The 9,234-nt window shown below is 46.7% G+C and overlaps 1 long non-coding RNA gene across 1 annotated transcript; it reads right to left on the bottom strand.

Moving 5' to 3' along the window:
• Positions 1 to 243: 243 nt before the first annotated feature.
• LOC127697484 (uncharacterized) lies at positions 244 to 9,228 on the bottom strand. The gene is made up of 3 exons (XR_007980474.1): positions 8,223 to 9,228; positions 7,996 to 8,132; positions 244 to 4,793 (listed from the first exon to the last, which is right to left on the bottom strand). It is a non-coding gene; the product is annotated as an uncharacterized LOC127697484 (long non-coding RNA).
• Between the last annotated feature and the right edge of the window lie 6 nt (positions 9,229 to 9,234).

Raw genomic sequence — 9,234 nt, 5'->3', positions numbered from 1 at the left:
ACAGACATAAAAAGCTTTCCCAGAGTGTGATTATGAACTGTCCTCCACAATCTGACACGTTAGAACACTTGGCTTCTGTCTAGTGCCACTGTTGGGGAAGGTAGTGGAATCCTTAACAAATGGAGCCTTGTTGGAGCAAGTGGGTCACTGGGGGCCAACCTTGAGGTTTTATAGTCCGGCCCCACCTGTTGTGGATGAGATGCACATAGCACCATCCCTTCCTCGATATCTTAGTTAGGGTTCTACTGCCGTGAACAGACACCGTGACCAATGCAAGTTTTATAAAAGACTACATTTAATTGGGGCTGGCTTACAGGTTCAGAGGTTCAGTCCATTGTCATCAAGGCAGAAGCATGGCAGCATCCAGGCAGGCATGGTGCAGGAGGAGCTGAGGGTTCTGTGTCTTTATCCAAAGGAAGCCAGGAACAGACTAGGCATGCTCAGGTATCTAGGAGGAAGATCTCTAAGCCCATCCCCATAGTGACACAGTTCCTCCAACAAGGCCACACCTTCTAATAGAGCCACTCCCTGGGACGAGCATACAAAGGATCACACTAGCCCTGGTGGATTGATCCCAGAATAAGCCCTTTGTCCCTTAAACTGCTTCTTGCAATTGGTCACAAGAAGCACCTAGTACATGTCACTGGCAGAATGTGGCATTTGCAGCTGGATGCTTTGCATCTTGAGTCTCGTCCTCAACCACAGTCCACGCCTGGCACCCATGGCAGGTGCAACCCTTCTGTCTGTTACCACCTCATTCCATGGTGAACACGGGCTCTCTTTCTTGTGCGTTCATTTCTTTTAACTCTGACTGATGACCCAAGCCAGGACAACATTCACCCTTAGCTGTCTCTGGGCTGTGATAGAAGGCTTACAGTGTGCCAAGTGGTTGACGGGAAGTACAACAATCCCCAAGACAGAGGAAGCCTGGCTGCACAGAGTGAGCAGTTTAGGGAGCATGCTATGGGAAAGGTGGGAATAAAGTCAAGGTGATTGGCAGTGCTGGCCCAGCTACTGAGTCCACCAGCATGATCAGGAGCAGAGCCTTGAGGGACACAGACATCTGAGCAAAGACAGATGAACAAACATGGCAATGGCATGGGGTGGACATCTTTCTGGTGTGTTCCAAAGGTGATGAGGACGCTCGCATGAAGAGCATCATGAGGAAGAGGGGACGGGAAAGGAACAGTGGAGTCTAAAAGTTACAGAGTTCCAAGCTGCTTCTATCTGTCTGGCTCACCAACTGTGCCCTCTTGGTTACAGAGTGGCTGCTGAAATCCCTACTACACACTCTATATTCCAGTTAGGGGGAAAGAAAATGAGAAGGGGCGAGGTTTTATTGATCCTAGTGTATTTAAAGCCTTCACCTGGAAGTATTTCTTGAAAGTTTTATCACTGGTTCCTGCCATCCTTTCCCACATCACTTCTAACCAGAACACTGATAACCATTGCTTTTGTCTTGGGCACACTGTCAATCCAAAAAATGAAAAAAAAATCAAAGTACATTAGCAAACACAAGGGAGGAATGAAAATTGATAGGCAGTGAGTGGATGCTGACACACTAAGGAGCTTTCCAGAAATTTCCCATTTTCCTGAAGCTTTTTGGAATGGAGTCATTGGGTATAAGAGATTCCAGGGTTTCACAGGGCAACAGCAGTGGGCGCAGAATGAGTTGATTTTGGGGTGATGAGCAGAGGCTTTAAATCAGGTGGGGAATCAACTTTGGGTTTACAGGGCTGAGCTTGACCCGAGAATGATCCAGGACTGGGCAACAGCATCTGTGGCAAAAGGGACTTTGGAGTGGCTGAAGCAGGTGCAGTGAATCAGATAAATGGGTGTCTGGAAGAAGCAGGACTAAAACCTAATGTTCCAGATGCTTCCTGTCCTTTGTTGGTAAGATAGTACAGTGTCTGTGCATATGTGTGTATGCATGTGCATGTGTGTACATGTATGTGTGAATGTATATGCACTTGTGTTTGTGTGTGCACATGTGTATATATTGAGTATGCATGTGTGTACATATATGTGTGCATATGTGTATGTAATGTGTATGTTCATGTGTGCATGTGTGTGTGAAAAAGTAACTGTTATTTGCTCATGTAATTGTTATCTCTGAGGCTTACTGCCTCTGTCTGCTAACCTAGGCCCAGTCCTGGAAGTTTCTACCTTCCACACAGTCTAATCTAGCTCTAGAATGTTTTTAGCCTCTGAGACTTGTGTTGAATAAGCTCACCCCTTCCTAGTTCTTTCTGATCTTTGGCTAGCTGGTCTATTCAGCTATTCTGGCTCCAACTCCTCTCCAAGCTGACTGATTCAATCTGGCTTCTCTTAGATTTCCTGAGTTGCTCTGCATGACCTCTAAGTAACTCTAGCAATCTCTTCTAATTTTCTTGCCCCTTCTCATTTTCTGGCTCATTATGTCTTCACCCATGTCTAGCTTGTTGTCTCTTCAACCTGTCTCTGTAAAGCTCTCCCAGTAAAACTGCCTCCTTCCTCTTTGCACTGCCCCTCAAGTAGCTTCTCTCTCCCTTCTTCTTGTAAGAATTGGGTGTATTCTAGTCTGTCAAATCTTTCTCTGATTCATCACCTTGTCTGCCACTCAGACATCACTTTTAAACATGGGTGTGTCCTTATACAAACTTTCTACCTTTCTTGTTTGGGATTAAAGGTGTGTATTAAGGGTGTGTATTTATTCCAGCCAGAGAGACGAAAAGTGTACACAATCTTGGGGTTCATGGTGTGATCAAATATTCTGCAACATGTGAGTGTGTGTGTGTGTGCGCACGCGCACATAGTCAGGTCAGAAGACAACATTTGCTGTTTCCCTTAGTTACTGTCTACATTTTTTTTTTTGAGACGGGGCCTCTCACTGTCCTAGAACTCACCAATTAAGTTAAAGTGGTTGGCCAACAAGTCCTTGAGATCTACTTGTCTCTCCCTTGCTGGTGCTAGCTATGATTCTAGACATACATCACCATGTCCCCATTTTTATCTGGGTGCTGGGGATCAATCTCAGGTCCTAACAGTTGCCTAGAAAATACTTAGTAGTCTGAGCTACCTTACCAAGCCTAATATGGTATATTTTATCTTTTCCCTTATTTTATAAAATTTACCCAAACCATTCTATAGCTCTCATTATGTCTCCACAAGTAGTTAGATTTTTATTAACCACCACTTGAGAAAATGCCAACCACAGAAATCCAACAAACATAGCAATAGCCTTCACTTGTAAATCCCAAGAGTGTTTTTTATACATAAAAAAAAATAGACCTGCAGTCATTTATTCAGTCTATGGTGGATTCGGAGGCATAAAAGCAACCAAATTTCTGGAAGAATTGCATCTCAGAGAAAAGGCGTAGACTATTCCAAGGTCATTGTCTCTCGAGGTCTTCCCTGTGGCTGGTGGGGACTTGGCTTACCCCACTCACTCTACCTCACTTGATTTTCCTTTCCCTTATTGTCCTCAATGGTCTCCAGAGCAGCTTGTTTGCAAATTTACCTACTTGTCCTTATGCACCTGTCCCACTGTGTACAAGGTTCACAGCAATAGAGGTCCTCTGTGTGCCTTATTCCATGAGTTTCCATGAAGAATGAAGGAAGTTCTCATTCAGGGTTCACAGAATGTGATGTGTTGAAGTGTGTAATATGAAGATTAGCCACTAGTAAATGCTAAATAACTATGATCTCATCTCACCTCTCATCATCATTGTTGGCCTTGGTGGTTGTATTAGACAGGTGTTGCAGAGGAACAAAACAGGTAGGGGGAACCAATGTCACAAGGGGATGTATTAGACTGGGGCTGTATCACACGATCAGGATAGTCTAATGATATCTAAGAACCAGACACCCTTATAGTTGCTCTGGACACAAGACTGGATGCCTCAGCAGTCCCAAGTTGGCACTGAAGGCCTAGAGGGTTACTGAAGAGATAGATGCTGATCTTCAGTGCATGTTGGATAGCCAAGATACTGGCCTCTGATATCAGGGAAAGACACTGGCTAGTTGCCCTCACCGGCACACCTGGAGTCCCAGGAGCCAAACTGGGCACCATTGCGTTTGTTTTAAAGGAAAACATCTCCATGAGTCTAGTTCGATACTTGGAGCAGGAGCCATTTGTTCCCCCTTCTTACCCATCAGAGCATCACCAGATTGTAGTTGAGGCTGTGAGACTTCACAGCGTCAAGTGTTGGTTTTGGACAAAGCAGACATTCTCAACAAAGGACAGTTTTTCCCTGTCCTTACCTGGGACATCTTCCCTCCATTCTCTTCCCTTTAGCTTCCCATAACTATCGATGCTCACAAACCCATGAACCTTCTTTCCAGACACTCCCTAGCACCCTGGTTTCTTGTTCTCTCCTTACCTTGCATGCAGGAAAGTTGTCACAGGAAAAGTTATTTGCTAACTAGAGCGCCCTCTGCTGATGAAAGAGTTCCTGGAAACACTTCTATGTTCAGCTGTTGATCTGTCTGCCTGTGGGGCTGACAAAGCATTTACTTCCTGTGGGTGAGATGGGTTGAGGGACAGAGAGCTTCTACCCACAGCCCAGACACTGTAAGGGCTTCTGTGACCCTACTGCTCAGAATCCCTCTGGCCCGTGGGCATTTGTTGAAGACAGTCAGGGAACCTGTGGGTGGAGATATTCCGTGCAGGAGTCTCACATCATCAAGCACATGCAGGTGAGCCACCTGCTTCCAACGTCTGTGTTGATGCAGAAGTGAAACTCAGGAGGAGTTTAAAAAATTCTTTTGAAGAGCAAAGTCGGGTCAAATGGTAGCATTTGGGTAAAAACCAACTATAAAAACAAGAAACAGACATGTGATGGAGATTAAAACGGAAACCATATACCTCACTCAATTTGACTGTTAGTCTGAAGTTGATTTAAATTCAGAAAGAAGCGTGCAGAGCCCCAGCGCTCCAGAACCCTGTGGCAGGAATATTTGGAAAGGCCTGGAATTTTTTTTTGCTTGGTGATCAGGAGGTGACCCAGCTAACAGCCTTTCCACCCTCCACTGGCTAATCCCTCCATTTCACAAAAAATAGATGACACACTCCTACATACAATGCCATCATTTTTATGCCCCCTGGAAGACACGAGTCTTTTTTTTATTATTATTTTTAACTTTTTTGCTTCACAATGCTGAGGGTCAAAGATGTCTGGCATCCAACTCACAGATCATGAAATGAAAATGTTGCTGAGAATGGGTTTTCAACCTGGGCCTGCACCAGGCCCCAGTCGATGCCTGCTTCTTTGTAGAAGAATGCCCCTGGCTCATTTCACTGGGCCCCAGCCCTGCCATTGATGGATATTCACGCCACATCCCTAGCTCACCCATGGCCTTGCATTGTACCAAGTAGCAGAGAGAGCAGGCTTAAAGAAGCGAAGCAAAAAAAAAAAATCTACCTGTGGAGGCACTAGAGTATTAGAAAGTCCTGATGTTACACTGACTCCTCCACGGAGCCTTCCATAACCAACCTTTCTCCCCTCTGATGCATTTAGCCACTTAAGTTTGGTAGAAAGAGGCTTGCTATGTACTCCAGACTAGCTTCAATCTGGTAATTCTCCTGCCTCCATCTTCCAAGTGTGTATGTGCCGCCACCAAGGTTGACTTGGTCAGTCCAGATGCAAAAAGTTATTTGTAGGAGTTAGCTTATTTAATCCTTATAAGAAGGTGTCAATAAAGCTCCCATTATTTTAAGCCCATTATATGGATGAGGACATTGAGGCATAGGAGTTAACAACAGATACTTAAAAGACTCAGTTAAAATGCAGCAGAGGGGCTGGGGAGATAGGCCAGCTAGCAAAGAAGGTTGCTCCACAGAAACTGCATAAGAAGTTGCACAAGCCCTGGGGAGCTGGAGGCAGTTGATTCTGGGCAGCATAGCTTTTTCTTTTTTTTTTGAAACAGCAACTGACCAAACCAAAAACCTACCCCTGAGGTTCCCTTCCGGCTTTCATGCACACAAACTCACACATGCATGTCCACATGAGCACATTAAGCCTGGGCAATCTGGTTCTCATTTGTCTCATTCACTCCTTGAGCTGACCCTGGAATTGCTGTCAATGGCCTACCTGTCTCGTCCCTCTTTCCTATTGGACAGTTCTTTGAGGGTGAAGACTGTCCTAACCATTTCCTTTGCAATCGCTAGCTCAGGACTGGACACACCCAATAACTCAAAATGCTTGGTGACAGATTCGGCCTTCCCATCCTTGACGAGGTGGAGAAACAAGATTTGGAATTCAGGGTGGTGGTTGGGAATCCCACAAATCAGGTGTAACTTCCCCAGAGCTCTGTCTCCTGGGGCCCATAGCAGTGGGAACTGGGGAGCCATATTTAAGAAGAAAGGTTCCTTTGGGAATCTTCATCATCCCCGGATTTCGCTTGCCCAGCAGGATGCCTACATGTAATAGGGTTCCATGTATCTTTGTGGAATGAAAAACCGAGCTTTGAAAATCCCGAGGACTCTGGATACTGTGGCTAAGAACTTCTGCTGAGACTCACACAGGACCCTGGCCTCTTTCTTATCCATCAAGGCCTCTCTATGCACAATTGGAAATGAAAAATCCTGTCCCTCTTAATGCAAAAAGGCTATTTCTGTTTGGTAGTTCAGCAAATTTAGGGTACCCACCCTCTGGATCTCCCAGCAATACTGAAATGGCCATTTTAGATACTCTAACTCACCCCAGCTGCCTGTTCTTTGTTCCATCTTTACCTTGCTTTCTCTCTAAAATGTTTGAAGGGTTACTTATCTGGGAGCCAGAAGAAGATAATCCCAGATGCCACCTCAGGTAAATTTTCCTCCAAAACCCATCAAATGAGCTGTTTATGGCATCTCTAACCTGCCCAGGGCGAATGAACCTCTTCCTTTCAAGGCCTTTTATGAGTCAAGATAAATAACTGTTTCTCCAGGGATTTGGGCCCAGGATCTTTAACCTCAGTGCTGAAGCACTGGGGCCCTGAGGGAGCTGAATCACAGCCTGGACCCTGGAGGACTGTTGCTAACTGTGTCATGTGGAGGAGGCATAGGTCATTGCTGCTTTATAGGCCAAGTGCAGTAGAGCTCTTGAAACAAAGGTGGGCCCAGGGCTGGAGTATTCTACACAGCCAATGCAGGACGTGGAGGTTGTGTTTACACGACCTCTAGCTACTCACTTAGCACTAAGAACTCTGGAGTCCTTGGAGGGGAGATGACTTGACCGAGGTGGAGGGAACTCAATGGACACTGTGTGGACAGACAAGGGAAGTCACTAGCCACTCTTCCACACCCATCTGCTCCCACCTGGCTCTACAGAACATCTGAATGCTACAGGGATAACAGATTTACCCCAAGGCCTGGTAAGATTCATTTCCTTGGTCTGACTTCCTGGGCTTCGTGACTGGTTTAAGGGGTAACTTAGGACCTATAAATTACTCCATTAGAAAAATCTCTCTGCATCTTCTAAGAGAATCCTGGACTGCAGATGAACTAAATTTACAGCTAGATTCAATCACAGAATCTAGGCCTCTTGTGATGTCCCAGTGTGGGAGAAAGAGAGGAGAAAGGAGGAGAAAATTCCTGGGTTGTTCTTGGTTGCTGGATCAAGCCATGCCTGGAGTCAGCACTCTGCCATAGCTAGCTCTATGACCCAGTAAGGCTTATTGCTAGATTGTTAAACCAGATGTTTTAGTACATGAACTATAAAGATTCCCAACTGATATGCAGATAAGAGGAGACTGGTGAGCCAGGGCTCTTCTCTACAGTTTCACTCTTGGTGAAGAGGGACTGCCTGTGTGCCTGGCTGCAGAGCTGGAGCAGGCTCTGGAGTGGACTTTAGACTGTCAGGGCAGCAGGTTGGCTGAGGACACAGCTATCCCTGTAGCACTCTCATGAACCCGTGGCTCCTTTGCAAATCTCTGTAGGGATGCTGGCCACATTTTCTTTCCAGTTCCATACCTCCCCACACCTGGCTCGTCTGGCCTTCAAGCTCACTGTAGATAAGAGGCATCCTTTGTCACCTTGAGATTCTTGTACCTGATCCCACATCTGGTGCACATCAGTGCTCTAGTAGGCTGGCGCAGTGGATGGAAGGGTCCATTTCTTGCTACTGCTTGTCTTGTTCTCTGCTAGATTCTGTAGGTAACCACTCACTTTCCTTTAAAAAAAAAAAAAAAAAAAAAACAGGGTGATGTTTAAAAGGGCAGGAGACATAAGACCAAGAATTTGATGTAAATCCCTAACTCACCGACTTAGGTAGGCATTGGTCCCATTAGTGTGCAGACATTCACAGATGCTGTGTATCAAAGGGGAAGGCTGTAAGACCGAGTCAGAGAGGGCTGGATGAAGTTTGAGTTCAGAGAGATTGATTATTCCTTCCAAACTCTCACTGACAGAGGATAGAGCACAGAACAAGGTGGAGGGGGAGCGCAGTCCTGGTGGCTCAAGGTCACCAATCAGGCCAGGAAAATGCTTCCCCTTATAAAGCAAGGCTGGGCTCATCCAACTCTGAATCTAGTGCACATAGCCAGTCCGACATCAGGAGGCTGGATGGAAAGAAGGGCTTTAAGGGAGGGAGGCTCTGCGGCTGGGAGGGCTTCAGCTTGTGGCCAGGGAGGGTTGGGAAACTTCTTTAGCCACCAAAGCATCCATTTGCCAACTGGATTTGGAAGACATTGGCTTGTGAGTCCTTGGGGACCAGAGAAGTGAGTCATTAAGCCTTGAGTCTTTGGTTGGCCCTGGAGTGGGGGTTGACTCAGAAGTCACAGTGCTTGTGCTGATTAACCTCAGAGAGTCATTGAAAACCTCCTTCCCATCGTTTCAGTCAGTGATCCAGGAATCCCGGGCAGCACAAGAGCCAGGACCTGTGACGCTCCTACATTTTCTCCCATCTCCACCTGCCAAGGTTTTCTCTGTGCAGCCAAAGATCCCGGGACGGGAAAACTCCGCTCCTCCTGCAACTCCGCCTCCAGTTTTCTGCCACATGGAACACAAGGTCTCAGGACCCTTCTTTCCCCTTTTCTGACCTCCGCAAGCTGAGCTGCCCGGTTGGCTTGTCTATCCTCCACTTTCCCTCTCTCTCTACCCTTTGCACCGGCCTTTTCGCACCCTTACCTTGTTTCCACGCCTGTTCTTGGGGTGTCTGTCTGCTTCCTTCGCCTCCACCCCCTCCCTCACCTTCTCCTCCCCACGCTGCCCTCGGCTCCTCCTCCAGGCCCCGCCCTCTGCTCAAGGCCCGCGTCCCTAGTGGCCCCTTCCCC

The sequence above is a fragment of the Apodemus sylvaticus genome, chromosome 1, assembly GCF_947179515.1.
Source record: "Apodemus sylvaticus chromosome 1, mApoSyl1.1, whole genome shotgun sequence".
Lineage (NCBI taxonomy): Eukaryota > Metazoa > Chordata > Mammalia > Rodentia > Muridae > Apodemus > Apodemus sylvaticus.
The sequence above is the reverse complement of the archived record's forward strand: the minus strand, read 5'-3'. Positions and strand labels throughout refer to the sequence as shown.